General features: G+C 35.6%; 1 long non-coding RNA gene across 1 annotated transcript in view; it reads left to right on the plus strand.

Moving 5' to 3' along the window:
- Nucleotides 1-20,852, plus strand: part of LOC122217882 — a 62,533-nt gene that overhangs the window by 21,128 nt on the left and 20,553 nt on the right. Inside the window, exon 2 of the long non-coding RNA XR_006201726.1 lies at nucleotides 18,741-18,845. This is a non-coding gene — a long non-coding RNA (uncharacterized LOC122217882). The remainder of the gene's footprint in view (nucleotides 1-18,740; nucleotides 18,846-20,852) is intronic.

The following is a 20,852-nucleotide window of genomic DNA, read 5'->3' on the forward strand; positions in this document are numbered from 1 at the left end:
TGTTCAGACACAGCAAGTATATCTTCCATTCTATCCAAGAGACTGTGGTTCTTCAATCTTGAAATTAGATATTGAGAGTGAAATGAGCACACTTCATGTCCAGTAGAATAATATTGAAAAGGGATCAGTTGAAATAGTAATGCAGCATGCATCCGAGGAACCCACACAAAAGACTGTGCCTCTAGATACCAGTAATTATGTGGCCAGAGGGAAAACCCTGATTCTGTGGTCTACAGCCCTTCCCGCTCTCTGCTTACTGCCCCAATACTGCCAGGCTTCCCAACTGCATGGTTGGAAGCACAGAAGTTTTCTGGAGAACTAGAAAAATGTTGCTTTTGCTAGCCTGTCTTGCACCTAACAACTATTTATAGCTAAAAAAGTATACAGTACACGTAATTCACATTACATTTTTAAAGCACTTAGAACTACATACATGATGCATGTAAAGCACTTCAGGTAATGCTAATGCACAGCAAGAGCTAATAATGTGTAATAGTGTGGACAATATTGTTGGCCAACATACTACAAGTTTTTTCATCTACCCAACGTAGTAATATCATTATTCTCACTTACATGTAAGCAACTTGACCGAGATCACACTGTATGTGAGTGAAAAGGCAACTGAGTACTATCCAAATATAGATTTATTATTCTGAACCACTGCCTCCTGCAGGAAATCGACCTGCAGATCAGATCTCAGTTCCAGCTCAGAAGCTAGTAGCTCCTCCCATTTACATCAGGTGGCTTGAGGCCACAACAAAGGAGTCTGCTCCCCTCCCATTTAGGGTCTAAGTGATGGTCATTACTGTTTCAGTGAACAGTTCTAAGAGAAAAAAGAGTGGCGTTGGGTGATTTTTTTTTTATTCCTCCCAAAGTCTCTCTTCTCCCTTGCAGAGTCAGTTTTATACCCAAACGAGTTTCAAAATAAGTAGGACCACCCTGCCAAAATACTACTCCATATTTTTTAAACATTTTTCAGTTTATTAAACAATTATATACCCATTTTGCCTTTTTTAATTTAAAAATACTATGATATAAATAGAAAATAATTATAGTACACGAATTATATTTAAGAACAAGGATATAAGCCTAGCGTACTGTGTGTCATAAAAATCTATGTAGATCTGCCATACAAATAAGCTTATGTTTAGAACTTCCAAGAATTGAGAAAATATGTTTTGAATGATCACTCTTCAACTTTCTTTCCTATTTTTTAAAAAAATTAGATTCCCAAGGAAATCCCAAGGCAGTTGGTCAGAATTCAGTGTCTTGCAGCTTGATCATTTTCACTATTGTTGCTTTCTAGGTGAATGACTCTTGTGCTAAGATAATAAAGTATGGAGTACCTGAGTTAGAAACTACAGCCATGAACTGGAGACAAAATTTTCTAAGTACCCCACAAGATAAAGAAAGCCACACGAAACTTCCCTCCTCCCTGGCCACAAGTCAGCAGATCAAACTCCACTCCCCTTTTCTTTGTTTATATGACCATCACCTGTAGGAAGCATTGGAAGAATGATTCAGCCTGTAAAGAGATCACTAAGCGAAACTGAGGGGTTACTCCAAAATTTTCTTAAAATCTTATAAATTAGACTGATTTCATGGTGGAGAAAGCAGGCAGAAGCAGAATGCTATGCACCCCCACCATTTGCCATGGCAAAAATGCATGCATTTTCAGTGGGATAGGCAAATACTGTAGAAGGTGGATGGATTTTAGCCATCTTACCTGAACTCTAAGAAGGATGCTAGGGTATTCTTTGCGAGGGCAAAAGAAATTAAGAAGAAAGAACAGATGAATCTACCAGCAGGATCATGTGCTTATAGGAGCTGAAAGGCATCTAAGCTGAAGGCTGATTTCCCTTGTCTGGGAATTGTGCTCTGTGTGTGTGTGTGTGTGTGTGTGTGTGTGTGTGTGTGTCTGGAAGACGGAATTTCTTACTGGGTTCTCTGAACTCACACATCCTCCCCAAGAGGAATCCAGAATTTCAGCACAGCCACAGAATAGACATGAATCACATGCCCTTTTCTTGAACTCCTTCTCCCTGACCCTAGACAACAGGAAACAAATTTCGCACAAGGTACAGGGAGCCAAGTACCATGTAACTAAGTTGTGCTCTGCACACATACACCCATGCTCTAAGGTAAAGGGCAGGAAAGGGAAGTAAAATAACCAGCCGGGCTCCCTTCCTACTTTAGAACTGGCCAGTAATAAGGGAGGGAAAAGAATGTCATCAGTTTATCAACAACTAACTTTAGATTATGAGATACTTAGAACTTTTGGCTTCTGACTTTTGGTTTGCTCCACTTAGGGTTTCATACACCTTCTTAAAGGGTCAAATTCTGTATCCTGTATTTATCAGACTGAGGCCTCTGTTCCTGAAAATTCATTATCCTGTGTCTTCTTTCACCAGGAAAATCAAAAGTAAACAGAAAAATTGACATTTTTGTTAATACTCACTGATTTCTATGTGTTTCAGTATATTTAGATAAAAAAAATATTCAAAATAATCTTGTGCAAATTCAGTGGTTAAATTCTAAACAGAGAGGCATTAACAAGGATGATTTTTTTAACTTCTTCATTAGAGTTAATGTCGGAACTGGGTAGAGAATTTTTGAAAATCAAAAAAGGGACATCTAAAACTAATGCATACCAGGGAAAGAGAACAGGTGATGAGGAACACATATGCAAGACATATTTAAACACTTAGGTGCCTGGAAAATATGAATTGGGTTCTTTCTTGCCAAATCTGGTTCAGTCGCAACTATTTAAGAATGAAACTTGTTACTGGGCAGGGTTGAGGTCAGCTATAGGCTGAATTATATAGCTTACCATATGTTGAAGTCCTGATTCCCAAGATTTCAGATTGTGACTACATTTGAAGACAGTGTCTTAAGTAGAAAAAAAAAAAACAAAGACAAAACAGTATTTTGTTTCTGAATAGGGAAAACCCAGTCCTTCTTCCTGCGTGTCTCCTCTGATCTCACACCACTACCTCTCACTCACAACACTTCTGACTCCAGGTGTGTGAGGATTCCCCCATCAAGCAATTCTCAGACACTTGCTGAGTGTTCTACAACTTAACTCAGTGCTGACTCTATCTACCTGGAGATGGTGTTTTCACCCACCTAAAAGCTCTCTGAACCCTGCACTTTTGGTATTTTTATGGAGTCTTCATCATGTAAGCATAATTGATCATAAACTCCATTTCCAGCCCTTCTTCCTTCTCAAGACAATTGAGAGGCGGGCTGAAAATCCCAACTTTCCAATTATGGCTTGCTCTCTTGCTCTCTCTGGGGACCAGAGATGACCAGAACCATCCAGAAGCCCACCCAGAATCACCTCATTAGAACAAAACACACTCCTATCACCCAGGAAATTACAAGGGTGGGGACAGGGAAGGGACCAACATATATATTTTTTCTATTAGATCACATGTCTTTAAAATTTTTTTTAATGTTTATTTATTTTTGACAGAGAGAGAGAGAGAGAGAGCGAGAGCATGAGCAGGGGAGGGGCAGAGAGGGAGGGAGACACAGAATCCGAAGCAGGCTCCAGGCTCTGAGCTGTCAGCACAGAGCCTGACATGAGGCTCGAACCCACACACCGTGAGATCATGACCTGAGCCGAGGTTGGATGCTCAACCGACTGAGCCAGCCAGGCGCCCCCAGATCACGTCTTTAAAAAGGTAACTAAATATTGGGGTACAATAGGGGCACTTGTACCCCAATGTTTATAGCAGCACTTTCAACAATAGCCAAATTATGGAAAGAGCCTAAATGTCCATCAACTGATGAATGGATAAAGAAATTGTGGTTTATATACACAATGGAATACTACGTGGCAATGAGAAAGAATGAAATATGGTCTTTTGTAGCAATGTGGATGGAACTGGAGAGTGTTATGCTAAGTGAAATAAGTCATAGAAAGACAGATACCATATGTTTTCACTCTTATGTGGATCCTGAGAAACTTAACAGAAGACCATGGGGGAGGGGAAGGAAAAAAAAAGTTTAGAGAGGCAGGGAGCCAAAACATAAGAGACTCTTAAAAACTGAGAACAAACTGAGGGTTGATGGGGGGTGGGAGGCAGGGGATGGTGGGTGATGGGTATTGAGGAGGGCACCTTTTGGGATAAGCACTGGGTGTTGCATTGAAACCAATTTGACAATTAATTTCATATTTAAAAAAAAAAAAGCTAACTAAGTTAGGGACAACTGGGTGTGTCAGTAGGTCTAGCATCAGACTCTAGATTTCAGCTCAGGTGTTGATCTCATCAGTTGTGAGTTTGAGCCCCGCATCAGGCTCTGCACTGACAGCTTGGGGGCCTGCTTGTGATTCTTTCTGTCTCCCTCCATCTCTGTTCCTCCCCCGCTTGCGCTCTCTCCCTCTCTCAAAATAAGTAAATAAACAAGAAAAAAACAAAGGTAACTAGGTATAATGAGGTCATTAGAGTGGGTCCTAATTTGATCTGACTGGTACCCTTATAATAAAAGACAATTAGGACACAGACATGTACAGAAAGAAGACCATATGAAGACACAGGGAGAAGGCCAAAGCTACAAGCCAAAGAGCGAGGCCTCAGAAGAAACTAACGTTGCTGGCATCTTGAGCTCAGATTTCTAGCCCCCAAAATTGTGAGAAAATAAATTACTATTGTTTATGTCACTCAGTCAGTGGTATTTTGTGAGGACAGCCCTAGAAAACTGATACAGGATCTATCTCACAAGATTCTAAAGACATGGTAGATTTGTGATTTTGCCAAGACCAAATCATCTAAAAGGACAGGAACATATTACCTTGGTGATTAAGCATATATCACATAAAGTATTACTAAAAGTGAGTGTTCTAGCACTTCTCCCATTTGAAATACATTTCAGAACTTAGAAATAAATTTTCTCAGTGTTTCAATATTATACTTTCTTCATGCAATTTCAGCTTTTATTGGTTTATTTTCCCAAGGATGGAACTCTTGAGACACAACTGATTTTCAAAAGCTTTATTAATAGCCAACTCAAACAATTGCAAAATCATCAACACTTACATGCAATCTGTGGGAAAATGAATCCAAGTTTTTATGAGAACTTTTTTCCTAAGAAAAATCAAACAGCTACATATGACAGGTTTATGAATCTAAGCTGAGATACAGAAAAATAGTTATAATGAATGAGTGGATAGAAATCCTCACACATACCAGGTGCTCATTATCATTTGTATTTAATAACAAAGCTACTCTGAAGTTGATTAATAGCTTATTCTGGTCCAGATACATCAAAGAATTACTCCCACATATTCAAGGAAATGCTGAGGTTGTCCTAGTTGTTTGGTTTTTGGTCACCAGAATTTCTTCCCTAATGTTACATGAAAAGACTTTTGGGTAAATTTGGAAGACCTAGATTCGTATTTTGATCCATAAATTAACATAAGCTGAGATATCTTTACAGTTGTTTTCTTTATCCTCAGGCTTTCTCCTGATTTCAGTTCCACCTTGTAAGAGACTGGAGTTAAAAAGTATCTCCTACTTCCAAGTATGCTCGAATCTATCCCTTTATTGCTCTCTAATGTCAAAGAAAGAAAGACATTAAAGGGGTGCCTGGGTGGCTCAGACCATTAAGCGCCCCGCTCTTGACTTCAGCGTGGGTCATGATATCACTGCTCATGGGTTTGAGCCCCATGTTGGGCTCTGCACTGGCAATGCAGAGCCTGCTTGGGATTCTTTCTCTCCTCTTCTGTCTCTGCCACTCCCCTGCTTATGTGTTCATTATCTGTCTCTCAAAATAAATAAATAAACTTAAAAAAAAGACATTACATACATACATACATAACACCTTTTGCAAAAGAAGGGAACTTTACTCTCTCAGCTGTCTATAAGTGAAATTCCATTCCAACATGGTGGCTCTTCTTGTTCTTTACTTGTATCATAGCTATTTCTAAGACTGTACATGGAACAGGTGACGTTCCACTATTCCATACTAATTCTAATTTTATCCAACATCCAGTTGTAACTCCATTGGTAATGGGAAAAAGAATATGTCAATATCTCTACATGTGTTTGCCCATGGATCCCACATGTCTCATGGAATGTGCTTTAGGAATATAATGTTGGAGATACTGTGAAAAAAGTATCAACAGGATTCAGTAAACAACCTGAGTGAGAGTAGAGAAGTACAATATTCTTAGCCATGGAAAGTCATGTTTTTTATTTTGTTAAGAAAAATTAAAAGTTGAAAATTATCTAAAAGATTAAAAAAAAAGGACGTGGTATGTCTTGTCAATGACAGATGAGAGTAGCACAGATCCATCCAAAAATGACTTAAGTACTTTTGAGAATATACGCTTTTCTCCAACTTCCTGTTTATAACTGATTAAAGTCTCAGACTTGCGGAAGTTACATGTTCACCTGTAGATTTTGTCTGGTAGATATGCAAATAATTTGTGTCCAAATAAGAGATAACCCCAAAGATTATGTTTCTTTGCCTTTTAGGAGATTCACTAGCATTGCATCTAACCTTGCAATCTTATTCAAACTGTCCTTATTAAATTTTTTTAGATACTCAGCTTCTAAGAAGCCCTTTGAACTAGTCTTAGCATCTGACTGGTTCTACTGTTAATTAATGAATTGAATACAGTTGTTGATATGTGCTCATTTTATGTTTGTATAAGAGTCTTATTTTACATTTTAGAAATTATACTGTAATAACTTATAAAAAATGGTGTCATTACAAAGAAGGAGTATTTCATGCAGTAAAATTTCACCTTTAAATATTGTGCCTTTGAGATGTCGAAAATAATTTTCTTGGGGCACCTGGGTGGTTCAGTTGGTTAAGCATTCCACCCTTGGTTTTGGCTCAGGTTATGATCTCACGGTTCGTGAGTTCAAGCCCTGCATCCAGCTGAGTGCTGACATCGCGGAGCCTGCCTGGAATTCTCTATCAGTCTCTGCTCCTCCCCTGTTAGCGCTCCCTCTCTCTCTCTCTCAAAATAAATAAATAAACATTAAAGAAAGAAAATATTTTTCTTTTGGAACAAAAGTCTTCATCATAACTCTTCTCTTTTGCTTAAGCATGCTTGTCCTCAAATTAATGGACTTTAAAATTGTAGCTAAATTTATTAGAGAAATTTAACAGTTCACCAAAAAAGAATTGCTATGACATATTTGTAACTCTGTCTTTCCAATATCTTCCACATATGTTGAAGTTTGTAATTCTATACTAGTCCAGAAACTTCAGTACTTATATAGTAGAAGCCCTATAGACCTCTAGATAAAAAGTTCTTGGTCTTGCCTGCTATCTAAAAATGTATTCCAAAGCTCATTACCAAGTACACTTCTCACTATAAGGTCTGGTTGGAACAAACATGTCTCTCAGCTTCCCACACTGAAAGAAAGAAAATAATAATGATCGGAAGTTACTTCATGTTATTCTGCAAATTAATTTCAGTGTCAGGCATTAGCCTAGGGATTAGATTTTTTTTTAATCTGCAAAAAAAAAAAAAAAATCTTGCACAGGCAAAAAGCAACAAGATGGTTTTCTAAAAGCAAGTCCTTGTTTTAAGAATTTTTTGGCTTAATAACTGAAACAACCTAAGGCTGAACACATGCCATAATGATTACATTTTGCCGGAAAAGTCAGTGCCTCTGGGTTTTTTGTTTTAGAGCCAAAAGTAATCCTCTTTCTGGTCTGTAGTTGCAGCTCTGAGTCATTCTTCCTACCAGAGATAAGGAGTAGAGATCAGAAAATAACAGGCATATAAATATAACTAACTGAAACAACATGAAACTGACCCAGCCAAGTTATAGAAACAATCTATGATTGACAAAACAGCTATTTTTTTATAATACATTGAAGATTGATAAATAGTTTCTTATGCCTAAAGCTGTTGTTTAATTTAATAAATCCAGTTTTATTTGTCCATACTCCTGGGCTGTATTGAGACTCAGTTATGAAAGTGGCTCTGGATCTTTTCCAGGTGCCCGTGGTAATGTGATGATGTCCTCAAAGGTTGAATACTTACACACAGACACACACACACACACACACACACACACACACGTTCATGTTAATTGATTAAATAAAACATTTATTTACAGTGTTAAAATATAAATGCATGAATCACAATATAAGCAAAATATATGCTCTCTCCATTTTATTCTAGGTTTATTCCCCTCCCCCCCAACTTCACCTGGTCAGAAAGTCTTGATTATAAATCAAAATTAGGGATCTATATTAAAATTCTGATTCTACTTTAAAGCGCTAAGAACAAAACTGAGCAGTCACATCCATGTCCAGTCTGCAAATCATTTGACTTTCATGTCCAAGGATGACAGTCCTACTTCATTAGTATAGTGCTTGAATACATTATTTATGCTGGTACTTCTGGAAACTATCAAATTAAATATATACCTTAAATTATAGTAATAACTAGAATTAACATTTTGAATGCTTATATAATGTGATTATAATGTAACTTGATTAAACATTTCATCTTAATCTCTTATTTTTTCTTTATTCTCTAAAGTAGATACTGTTATTTTATTCCTTATAAGTAAAGGTATAGAAGATTAGAAAGATTAAGTAACTTGCCCAAAGTCACACATCTATGGCAAAAATGGTAGGAATTCAGGGACTCAGACTTCAAAAGTAGATTTGAAAACACTAGTCTACATGGACTCCTATGGTATCTTGTGGTATCTTTATAAATTAATCTTGGTCAAGAAATGCAATTAACACTTAGTTACTTTATTCCTGCATTATCTCTCACTGCCAGGCTAGTGGTAATTATAATCAACCAAGCCGACAGAAAATTACAATTAGAGAAATCTAAACTTTACCATAATTAATTAATTTACAACTAGCCATTTCTTATGGCCATGTTTTAATTCAGTATTTTTTTTGTTTCTACAAGTAAATCACATAAAGAAGCTCATAATTCATTATTTTATCACCACCCTACTCATAACACACCCCATCTTCATAGGAAATTTGTATTTTTTTAATCAAAGAAAATATGTGTTTTAATTTCCAAGAATGCTGCTATGTTCCCAAATTTAGATGTATTTGCATTCACCCATGACAAGTTCCCCTGTTCTATATTTTTTTAATGGAAGGTAGTTAAATCCCCAATTTTTTTTTTTTACTATTTATGTTCTCTTAAAAATACATTTCTTACTGCAGATATCTAGAAAGAATATTAAAGATAATGGACAACATTTTGATACATTTCTACCCCAAGTGGCACTGAAACGCCCCATGATCTGAACCCTCTCAAAGCTTTTGTTGCAGGCTTCTTTTTGAAGTTTTGAGAAGTTATGACTTCCTACACACCGGTGCATTGGCACAATACCCCCATGCCTGCAGGTCCCAGCCCCATTGTTACCAGGGTGTTTTGATGGGCTCCACATTCGCGGCTCTCCAAGGACCCGTGACTGAGTTGAATGAAACCTTTGCAACTTGGCAGGAGTAGCAAGAACACACAACACCTGCCAGCTGTCAGGGATGTAAATGGTGATTTTGTTTCACTTTTTAATGAATTAAAGCAGGATTGAAATCTATCCAAAGACAGCATGTTTGGCCTTTTAAAGGAAAAAAAAAAAAAAAAATGAAAGAGAGGGATGTTTTCTCCTCTCCCAGCAATGGTGTGCAGTGAGGTGTTGATGATTAGTAAGGGTAGTCAACACTCCAGGAAAGCTATCTAAAGTCTGTTTTTGTTGTTGGTTTCTTTTACCTCAAATCAAATACGCTCTATTGGCCTGAGGCAAATAGACCCTCTCCATTCTTTCTTGGAAAAATTTCTATACCCCTGACATTTCCCAAAGGCAAAAATGAGACTGTTTCCTTAAACATTATTATCTCTCAAATCATTCAGCAAGATGTGTATTTGGGGAAGAATACCTTAAAACTATGTATGTATGTATGTATGTATGTGTTTATTTATTTATTTATTTTGCTTTCTTTTTCCACAGCCAGCAATGAGTGAAATTTATTTATATAACTTCATTTTACTGAATGAGGGCAAGTATTCATAGGGACTGACAAAACACAATCGCACATCTCTTGAATGCACTCAGAAGTAACATTATTTTGTTAATAGTTACAAGGCATTTTGTATACAGCCGTTTAAGTTTTACCCAATTATGTATTCTCTCTTGTCATTTGTACCAGAGCAGCAAGATCTTTAACTCCCCATACTTTAGTTTTTTCTTTTTAATATGAAAACAATCTTCTGGTGGCAATTTGGCAAAAAGCACAAGAAAATAGGTGATTTCACTGTCATTCAATCTTTATTTGCATTTTTTTCCAATGATGTAATAATACAGATTTGTCATTCCCCCATCTTCTTCCCTGAAACAAATGTAAATAATTTTTAAGTATTGCCCTCTTTCTGGCATTACCAACTGTCACTAGAGTAAAGCTGACAGTGTCCCTTTGTCTCTATATTTGTGATTTACTTTATGAATCATTAAGATCAACCCAGCTCTTACCACCAGTAGGTCATCATCTGATCACATGCATTATTTGATAGAGGATGGATAAAACAATCAGGGAATCTTACTCTCTTTGGTAAATAACATTTCTACTGAGACTTGAGCCAGCGTATTTGAGCTTGAAATGGTTTTTAGCCTAGAGAGTGTAGAAATCAAATAGTCAGAGCCTTCTGGGGTGCCTGGGTGGCTCAGTTGGTTGAGCATCTGATTTCAGCCTAGGTCATGACCTCCGTGTTCCTGAGTTCCCTGTTCCTGAGTTGGAGCCCACATCAGGCTCTGTGCTGATAGCTCAGAGCCTAGAGCTTGTTTCAGAATCTGTGTCTCCCTCTCTCTCTCTGCCCCTCCCCCACTTGTACTCTGTCTCTCTGTCTCTCTCTCTCTCTCAAAAATAAATAAACATAAAAAAAAATAGAGCCTTCTAAAAAGGAACCTGAGCTACTGCCTCTGGGAAAACTGATCAAAATCAGAAAAAAAAAATCTTGATGGCAAAACTGAGGCTGTATCCTTTCAATGCAGCAGTTCACTAAATGCTCAGTAATGGGCCCAACCAAGTTCCCATGTAACCAACCACTTGTGAACTGAAGACAGGACTTACTTAAATGGTTTTGTCGCTTTTGCTTGCTTGTGAAATTTGGGGGCATTTGCCTTTTGAGCCTCACTATTGCTTTGGTCAGAGAGGTTGTCTTCAAGTCAATCTTCCCTTCTTCCCTTTTTACCATGGCAAAGATTGCTGTGACTATGAATACTTGAGGAAATGTAGTAACTTTATAGTCATCATCTCTTAAAGTACCCACCAAATATTTGTCATTGCTATATACTGTAGCATAACAAAATTCTAAAAGTTTATTCATGCACTACAGATAAAAATAAAAAAGGATGTGCTTAAGTTGATTTGAAAGAATGGTTTATAATTTCCACATTTCAAAGCATTGACCTCTTCTCAATATTCAGAGGAGTAAAATCAAAAGACCTAAGACTTAGAGGCATCTGGGTGGCTCAGTTGGTTAAGCATCTGACTCTTGGTTTCAACTCAGGTCATGATCTCACAGGTCATGGGATCAAGCCTCATATCGGGCTCTGGGCTGACAGAGTAGAGCCTACTTGGGATTCTCTCTCCTCCTCTCTCAGCGCTCCCCCCCCCCCCCCGCTTGTGCTCTATTGCTCTCTCTCAAAATAAATAAATAAACAACAACAACAAAAAAGACCCCAGACTTAAAGTCAGAAATTATACATTGAAATGCTTAATCTTAAGCTCATATCCCTCATCTGTCACCTGTCAATGAAAATAAGCATAACAGGATTGTTCTCCATCAGAAGAAATAGTATGTGTAAAAACATGTTTTAAACAGTTAAGTTTACTATTATATTTACTCTATGAGCAAAGAGGCTTTTTTTTGGAAAAAGCATTTTTCACCTGAAGACATTATAAAATATTTTTAACTCTAAATATCACATTAAAATTTTCTTTGATTTTTGGTCAGTTGATTATACAGATAGGTACTTCAGTTGTAGCAATGCATACACAAAACTATTCCTTACTTTGTTTATCGAATTCTATTATTTTGCTATGAGTCTTCTATCTAAGAATATAGTCATTGCATATTAAGTTTTAAAACCTTGTTACTAATTAACAGTTTGCTATGGACAAATCATATTTTAATGGTATGTTCATTACCCACAGGCAGTCTTGAAACTCATAGCTGAAATTTTTTTATATTTTGTGAAGCAAAACATAATCTGACAAGTTGCCATTTATAACTTTGGCATACTTTAAGGAAACATTTTTAAAGAAATAATTCAATTTTGCTCTCTTTTATTTATATATATATATGTCTTCCAAATCTCAAAGTTAAAAATTGATGTGGGAATGTAGTTGAAAAAGATTTAATGGGTAACGTTTCAAAACTATACTAAGTACATAATTTATTTAGGGTTGAATGACCATTGTTTTAAAAAGAACAGTATATATATTTCACTTGGATTTAGAAGAAGGCAGAAGAAGGAAAGGAAAAAGAGAAATGACTAAATGTTATATAACTGGGAGGCATTTGCAGTGGGTAAGAACATAGAAAATCTACCCATGTGGTTTCTTCATCTATTTCAAAAGCTAATCAATTGAGCTTAACTGAGTCCTAATTATACATAAGTCCTAATACATAAAGCAGAGTTTAGTTTTCTGACATTTTAAATATACCCATGAGTAGATGTGACTACATTATCATTTTGTTTGTACAATAAAATATTAAAGAGGGCATGAATGTAATTAAAATAAACAATCATTAAATAATACATAGCAATATAACTAAATGATTACTGTGTCAACACTATTCTAAGTATTTTACACATATTAACTCACTTAATACTCAGAAGAAACCCAGGAAGAAAATACTATTATTATTACCATTTTATAGATGACAAAGCTAAAACCAGTAGAGATAAAGTAACTTTCCATGGGTCATACAGCTAGTAAATGGCAGTTTAATTTTTTTTATGTTTATTTATTTACTTTGAGAGAGAGAGAGAGAGAGAGAGAGAGAGAGAGCATAAGCAGGGGAGGAGTTGAGACAGAGGGAGAGAGAGAATCCCAAGCAGGCTCCATGCTGCTGAGCCACCTAGGCGCCCCAATTGCAGTCTACTTTCAAGAGGCATCTGTCTTCTTAACCATTCGGCTATATTGACTTCTTAGTATTGATTTATAACTGGACCTCAAAATACAAATTTGCTTATTGACTTCATTGAATCACAAGTTAGTGAAAATTAACACACACAGACACACACATGATGCTTATTTGCATATATATATATGCATATACATATACATATGTATATGTATATAATCAGCTTTAGGGAAGGGCAGGATAATAAGGTAATGTCATGGAAGTGTTTCCTAACCATTATTATAATAGCAATATTATATGCCAATAATATCTCACATGCATTCAGCACTTTATGTGCTAGTCACTGTACTAAGCATTTTGGAATAATCTATTTGTTTTTTTTTGTTTTTTTTTTTTAATTTTTTTTTCAACTTTTTTTATTTATTTTTGGGACAGAGAGAGAGACAGAGCATGAACGGGGGAGGGGCAGAGAGAGAGGGAGACACAGAATCGGAAACAGGCTCCAGGCTCCAAACCATCAGCCCAGAGCCTGACGCGGGGCTCGAACTCACAGACCGCGAGATCGTGACCTGGCTGAAGTCGGACGCTTAACCGACTGCGCCACCCAGGCGCCCCTAATCTATTTGTTTTTTAAAAAAAAATCTTATAAGGTAGATCCCATTATCTCCAATTTGTAGGAAAATGAAACAAAGAGAGCATAAGTTTCTCAAAGTCAAAGTCAAACAGTATTAGCTGTGGTGGAACCAGAAATTTGAATCCAGGAAATCTTATTTTAAAGCTTATATTAAGTACTACACTATTTCAGTTTTACATAGTTTCTTTACTGTTTTTCTTTTCCTAAATTATTTTATAAATATTTGCAACTTATCTTCAACTATACAATGTCCTCTGACTAAAGTAGGTCACATTTTTATGTCTCTCATCTCAAATACTGGTTTTCTATGATTTTTAATTGGTCAAATCCCATATAAACCTTGTCAAGCCTTTAACTTCAAAGAGCAAGTAACTCATACATTTGAAAATTTATTTACTCTCAGCTTCTCAAAATATTATTTTGAAATAAATATGTTAGTCTTTTGAATTTTATGTGTTACTATGACTCTTCTCAAAATTATTGATTCATTCTCCTCCGAACTAACACACTTAAATATCAGTTATCTTTAAATTCTTTAAATCTCTGTATCATTACTTCCCTAATTTTCCAACACCTGTATAATATACAGTCCTGAAATTATGCATTACTGAATTTATGGTCAGAAAGTTCTCCAGATACTTATCCCATAATTATCTTTTGAGGTTTGAATTTTAGTCTATTTCTGGATTTTGCATATGTTAGTAAAAATGACTTGGAAATTTCATTTATTCTATTAAAAGGAATAACCTGATACATTAAAAATATTATTCCAGGGCTTTTAAAAGACAATATACCTTTGGAAAGAACTACATGCCAGTCTCAGTACTCTCCCCATCCTGTGTTGTGTGTTTTCTGATCAAATATTGATAATACTAAAATTAAGAAATCAAACCTTAAATATATTTACAGTAGGGGTTTTAATAATTAACTCATTTGTTTTTTTATAATTTTTTTTATATTCATGTATTTTTGAGAGAGACAGAGACAGAGCATGAGTCAGGGAGAAGGAGAGAGAGAGGGAGACACAGTATCTGAAGCAGGCTCCAGTCTCTGAGCTGTCGGCACGGAGCCTGACACAGGCTTGAACCCATAAACCACGAGATCATGACTTGAGCCGAAGTCAGACACTTAAACGACTGAGCCACCCATGTGCCCCAATTCCTTTCTAATAAGTTAAATTATCTAGAATAAAAAAAAAATTTACACGAATCCAAATATGAACAGCAATTGTGAAAGACGTAGTTCAAGATAGTAAATACATCATGTCAAATCCTGAGGTTCATTAAAACATTTGAAGGCAAATATAATTCCTATGAATTATCTTTGAAGTATAATTGACATACAACATTATGTTAGTTTCAGCTGTACATGTTTCATATTTGTATATCTTGTAAATGATCACCACAATGATTCTAGTCAACATCTGTCATCATACAGAGTCACAGATCTTTTTTTTTTCTTGTGATGAGAACTTCTAAGATCTATTCTCTTATCAACTCACAAATATGCAATATAGGGGCACCTGGGTGGCTCAGTCTGTTAAGTGGCCAACTTGGGCTCACGTCATGATCTCCAGGTTCATGAGTTCGAGCCCCATGATGGGCTCTGTGCTGACACCTCAGAGCCTAGAGCCTGCTTCAGATTCTGTGTCTCCCTTTCTCTCTGCCTCTTCTCCACTCATGCTCTGTCTCTGTCTCTGTCTCTGTCTCTGTCTCTGTCTCTCTCTCTCAAAAATAAACATTAAAAATTTTTCAAATATGCAATACAGCATTATTAACTATAGTCACCATGCTCTACACTATATCTCCATGATTTATTTATTTTATAACTGAAAACTTACACCTTTTGACTCTTCATTTATTTAACTCAACCCTTACTCCCAGCCCCTGCTGATCACCAGTCTATTCTCTATATCTGTGAGGTTGGTTTTGCTTTTTAGATTTCACGTAGAAGTGAAATTATATGGTATTTGTCCTTCTCTGTCTGATTTGTTTAATTTAACATAACACCTCAAGATTCATCTATGCTGTCACAAATGATAATATTTCATTCTTTTTTTTATGCCTGAATAACATTCCACCTGTTTTCATTTCCTTTGGGTAAATTTCCAGAACTTGCTAATTGCTGAGTCATATGGTAGTTCAATTTTTAATTTTTTGAGGAATCCCAATACTGTTTTCCAGTGGCCACACCAATTTACATTCCCACCAACAGTGCACAAGTGTTCACTTTTCTGCACATCCTCACCAACACTTGTTATCACACACCTTTTTTTGAAAATAGCTATTCTAACAGGTGTGAAGTGATATCTCTTGTGGTTTTGATTTGCAATCCCTGATGATTAGTGATGTTGAGCATCTTTTCATGTACCTATTAGCCACCTGTTTGTCTTCTTTGGGAAAATGTCCATTTAGATTCTCTGCACATTTCTAACTCACATATTTTTTTTTTGCTATTGAGTTGTATGAATTTTCATATATGTGTGTGTATATATGTAAATATATAATAGTCAGATATATGATTTGTAAATATTTGCAAGTATTTTCTCTCATTCAGTAGTTTGCCTTTTAATTTTATTGATAGTTTTCCTTGTAGTTTCTGAAAATTTTTGCAGTGAGCTTACTGTCTCTTGAATAGGTTAATTGAATAAAAATATTTTTTTATAAATAGTTTAAGAGAAGGAATTTTATAAGTTAATTCTGAATGTAAAAAGGATTTTCTAGTCCCTAAACTAGATGGCTGTCATCTAACAGGTTTATCATCTATGACTCACTCAGTATAATTAGAAGCAGGACATAAGTAGGAAAAATTACCATTGTTTTCCCTCTGTAATGAGAGTTATTAAAAAAAATATCTATGAAGACACATGGAAGGAAGAATGAAAAGTTCTGATAAATGATTATTGGACTACCAGAAGGAGATGCTACAGAGATTAGGGAAACAAAGTATTCAGACCTAATGGTTGATAATTTTCCAAAAATTATGAAAGAATTACAACCTCAAAGTCAGGAAGAACAATGACTTCCAACATAATAAATAAGATGCACCCAAGCATATCATAATTAAATAATAGAAGAAAAACAAAGACTGGAACTTAAAAGCAGCTAGGACAAAAAAGAGATCAACTGTGAAAGAACATCTATTGGACTAACTGCTGATTCTTCAGCAAAAAACAATAAAACTCCCTGTGGTACATTTTCAATGTACAATATAGAACGACTGTGAAGCTGAAATGATGTGGACAGTGGAACTATTTATTAACATGAAAGTTATATAAAGACATATTCAAAGAAATTAAAGCTGTGCAAGTTTATCAGCACACACTTCTCTAAAGGAACCTCTAGACTCTAGAATTTAAATAATGCACTTGAGGTAGTAGGAGAACAATCCCGGAAGACTAAGATGAAAAAAAAGCAATGGTGAGTAGATAAAAGGTTACATATGTGAGTAAATTTAAACAAACATTAATGAAGAAGATGTAGTATATACAGCCATAAAAAAAGAATGAGATCTTTTCATGTAACAATATAGACGGATTACCTAAGTAAAGTAAGACAGACTGAGAAAGATGAATAGCAAATGATTTCAGCTATATGGAATTTGAGAAACAAAGCAAACAAACAAACAAAAAAGAGACAAAGAAACAAACAACAACAACAAAAAACAGACTCTTAAATACAGAGAACAAAGTGGTGGTTGCCAGAGGGAAGGTAGTTGGGGGGATGGGTGAAATAGATAAAGGGGATTAAGAGTACACTTATCTTGATGGAAACTGCAATGTCTGGAACTATTGAATCATTATATTGTACCCTTGAAACTAATATAACATGGCATGTTAATTCTATTTCTACTTCAATAAAAAATTATTATGGATTTAAAAAATACTAATGGTGTAAAATAATCTTTTTTCCTTTGAGGATTAAAAAAACTAAAGTAAAAGTAAAAAGTGGCATATTGATCATTCTAAATTTTTGTATTATTTGTAGGATGGTAAAGATGTTGAGCAGCTTTAGGTTTTCTAAAAATATTTGTTAAAATTTATAAACTAGATCAGATAGTTTGCACTAAAATACACAGCAATAACAAGTTACAACAACAAATGATTAATTCTCTCTCTCACTTATACCTTTCATGGGTTGTGTATGGCTGTGTTCCACATCCTCTTCTTTCCAATCAACTATAAAGGGGAAAACTCTTACCTCGGATACACTGGAAGGACAACAAAATTGTTTGATACACATCTTGACTATTAAAGTTGAATAAATATACATCTTGAAAGCAGACTTTCAAGAAGAAACTAACTGATTTCTCATCTTACTCAGAGATTTTTAACACAATCTCATCAGTGTTTATAAGAAACCCCTCCAAAAAAAAAAAAAAAAAAGTTGGACAAGCATCCAATTTTTTTCAAAGCTATTGACCAATTTCCAATCAATATTTACTGAGAAACCATCTTCCCCCTGATAGTTTTTTCTCATATTGGAACTCCTTTTATGCATTTAGCTTTGTTTCAGAATTATCAATTCTTTTCCATTGGTTTGTCATATCACACTTTTTGTAAATTTGAAATTTATATTTTAATAAATCCCAGGGAATGTGTCTTTTGTTATTTCTTCTTAGTAATGAAAAAAGCTGTGAGTATTATCACCAGTTTCCAACTGTTGATATGTTCACAAAACTCACTCTTTCCATCTATAACTATTTTATTTATTTTTAAAGTAAATATTAGATGTTCCTATGCTAGTTTTTTTTTTTTTTTCTTTTTCCCCTAGACACTTTACATCTCCAGCTCCTACTGGGTAGCCTTGACCTATAGCTGCAGTTCTTGGGGCTTCTGGTAACCTCTCCCTCTCCTCACCCCTTCAAGTGTAAAGATAGTAATAGTTTCCAGCTGGTGCTTTTTCACCCCCTTGCTGGTTTCCCATTAACCCCACCCACAAGTCTATAGTCCCTTCATTAAACTCTCTTCCATCAACCCCATTGAATGTGCCAACTTTTTTCTTCCAGGTCCCTTATGGGCATGGGAAATGCATTATACTGGATTAAAAGCCCTATTTCTTCTAGAGAAAGGGATGTTCAGAGGTGAAGTCATTTTTCAAGCTTGCACAGCAGGTAAGGGAGGGTAAAATTCAGATCTGAACCCAAGTTTTCAAATGCCAATATCCATGACCACCATGTAAGTCGGTAGAGAAAGACTGACCTAGAGTGGATATTTGATATTGAAAACCTACATATAACAAAATGTATTTTTACAATATTTGAGAATAAACAATGATTTTTAAGAAAGTATTATATCAGTATTAAGGGTTCTCAGCTGTCTGGCAACAGCAATATTTTTCTGAGAGCTAGCCATATCACAAGAAGATCTGGGACATTTTAAGGGTGAGATTTAGTACAAGAGGCAGATATCAGCAATAGCAGATTTCCAAATGTGAACTTCTTTGGGATGGATGTCCACAAAGAAAGCCCGAGAGTTTGCTGCTTGTTAGACTTCTTTCCAATTCTCATAAATCCAGAGCAAAATTGCCAAAATCTCAATGTCACAATTGATACAAAAGGGAACATGTGGTGGTGGAGGGAGAGAGGATGGGTATTCCCCCCTGTAATGCTTGGCTAGTTTTCTGGAAAATAACAATAAATTTGCCAAACTTAATCTGAACTTGTTTGGCTCTGCTGAAACTTTCATCCATAATTAATGTGAAGTTTTCACCATCACTGTAAGGCCCACATGTCTTAATCCTGCTTTTTTTGTGGTTTGATGATAAAAACCACAGACCTTCAGAAGTGCACAGAAAAATTCAATAGAGCTTTAAAAAAAGGTTCTGGTTCTTTTTTTTTTTTTTCTTTTTTCTTTTTTCTTTTTTCTTTTGGCATATAGATTTTGCAGTCTGGAGTAGTGCAAAACTGAAATTTCAAAGGAAGCTTAATGAGTTAAATCCACAAGAAGGCAAAATTACTGAATCAATTCAACCACATTCATCCAACTTGAAATTACCAAACACAATCATGATTCTACTTTTCACTGGTATTGATATTGAAGATCATCTTTTATTTTTAGCTTTATTGAGATATAATTGACACATAACATTGTGTAAGTTTAAGATGTGCAATGTGATGATTTGATGCACATATATATTGAAAAATGACCACCATGATAAGGTTAGTTAACATATCCATCACCTCACGTAATTGCTTTCTGTTGTTGTGAGAACATTTAAGATTTATTCTCTTAGCAACTTTCAGGTGTACAATTTGTTATTGTTAACTATAGCCACCATGCTGTTTATTACATCCCTAGAATTTATTCCTCTTAACTGAAAGTTTTTGACCTTTGGCCAACATCTCCCCCTGCCACCCCCAGCTCTGGAAACCACCAATCTGCACTCCATTTCTATGAGTTCAGTTCTTTTAGATTCCATATGTAAGTAACATCGTATGGTATTTGTCTTTCTCTGTCTGACTCATTTCACTTAGCATAACGCCCTCAACGTTCATCCATGTTGTCACAAATGACAGGATTTCCTTCTTCTTTGCGCTTGAATAATATTCCACTTTATATACAGACTATATTTTCTTTATCCATTCACCTGTTGATGGACACAAGGTTGGTTCCATGTCTTTAATATAAATAATGCTGCAATAAACATCTATCTCTTTTAGATAGTGATTTAATTTCCTCTGGATACATAACCAAGTGGGATTGCTGGATCATATGGCAGTTCTATTTGTAATTTTTTGAGGAATCTCCACACTGTTTTCCACAGTGCCTCCACCAAATGTAATTGCACCAGCAATGCATAAGGGTTCCCTTTTGTACACATTCTCACCAAAATTTTTATCTCTTATCTTTTTGAAAAGAGCTATTCTAACAGGTGATAGCTCATTGTAGTTTTGATTTGCATTTCCCTGATGTTAAAGATCTTTATTTAACCATTATATAGCCAATTAAAAATGCTACATTATTAAAATAACTTAGCATTGGGATACCTGGGTAACTCGGTTAAGTGTCCAACTTCTGCTCAGATCATGATCTCACTGTTCGTGAGTTCAAGCCCTGCGTCGGGTTCTGTGCTGACAGCTCAGAGCCTGGAGACTACCTGGGGTTCTCTGTCTCCCTCT

Source organism: Panthera leo, chromosome B1 (genome assembly GCF_018350215.1).
Source record: "Panthera leo isolate Ple1 chromosome B1, P.leo_Ple1_pat1.1, whole genome shotgun sequence".
NCBI classification, from domain to species: Eukaryota; Metazoa; Chordata; class Mammalia; order Carnivora; family Felidae; genus Panthera; species Panthera leo.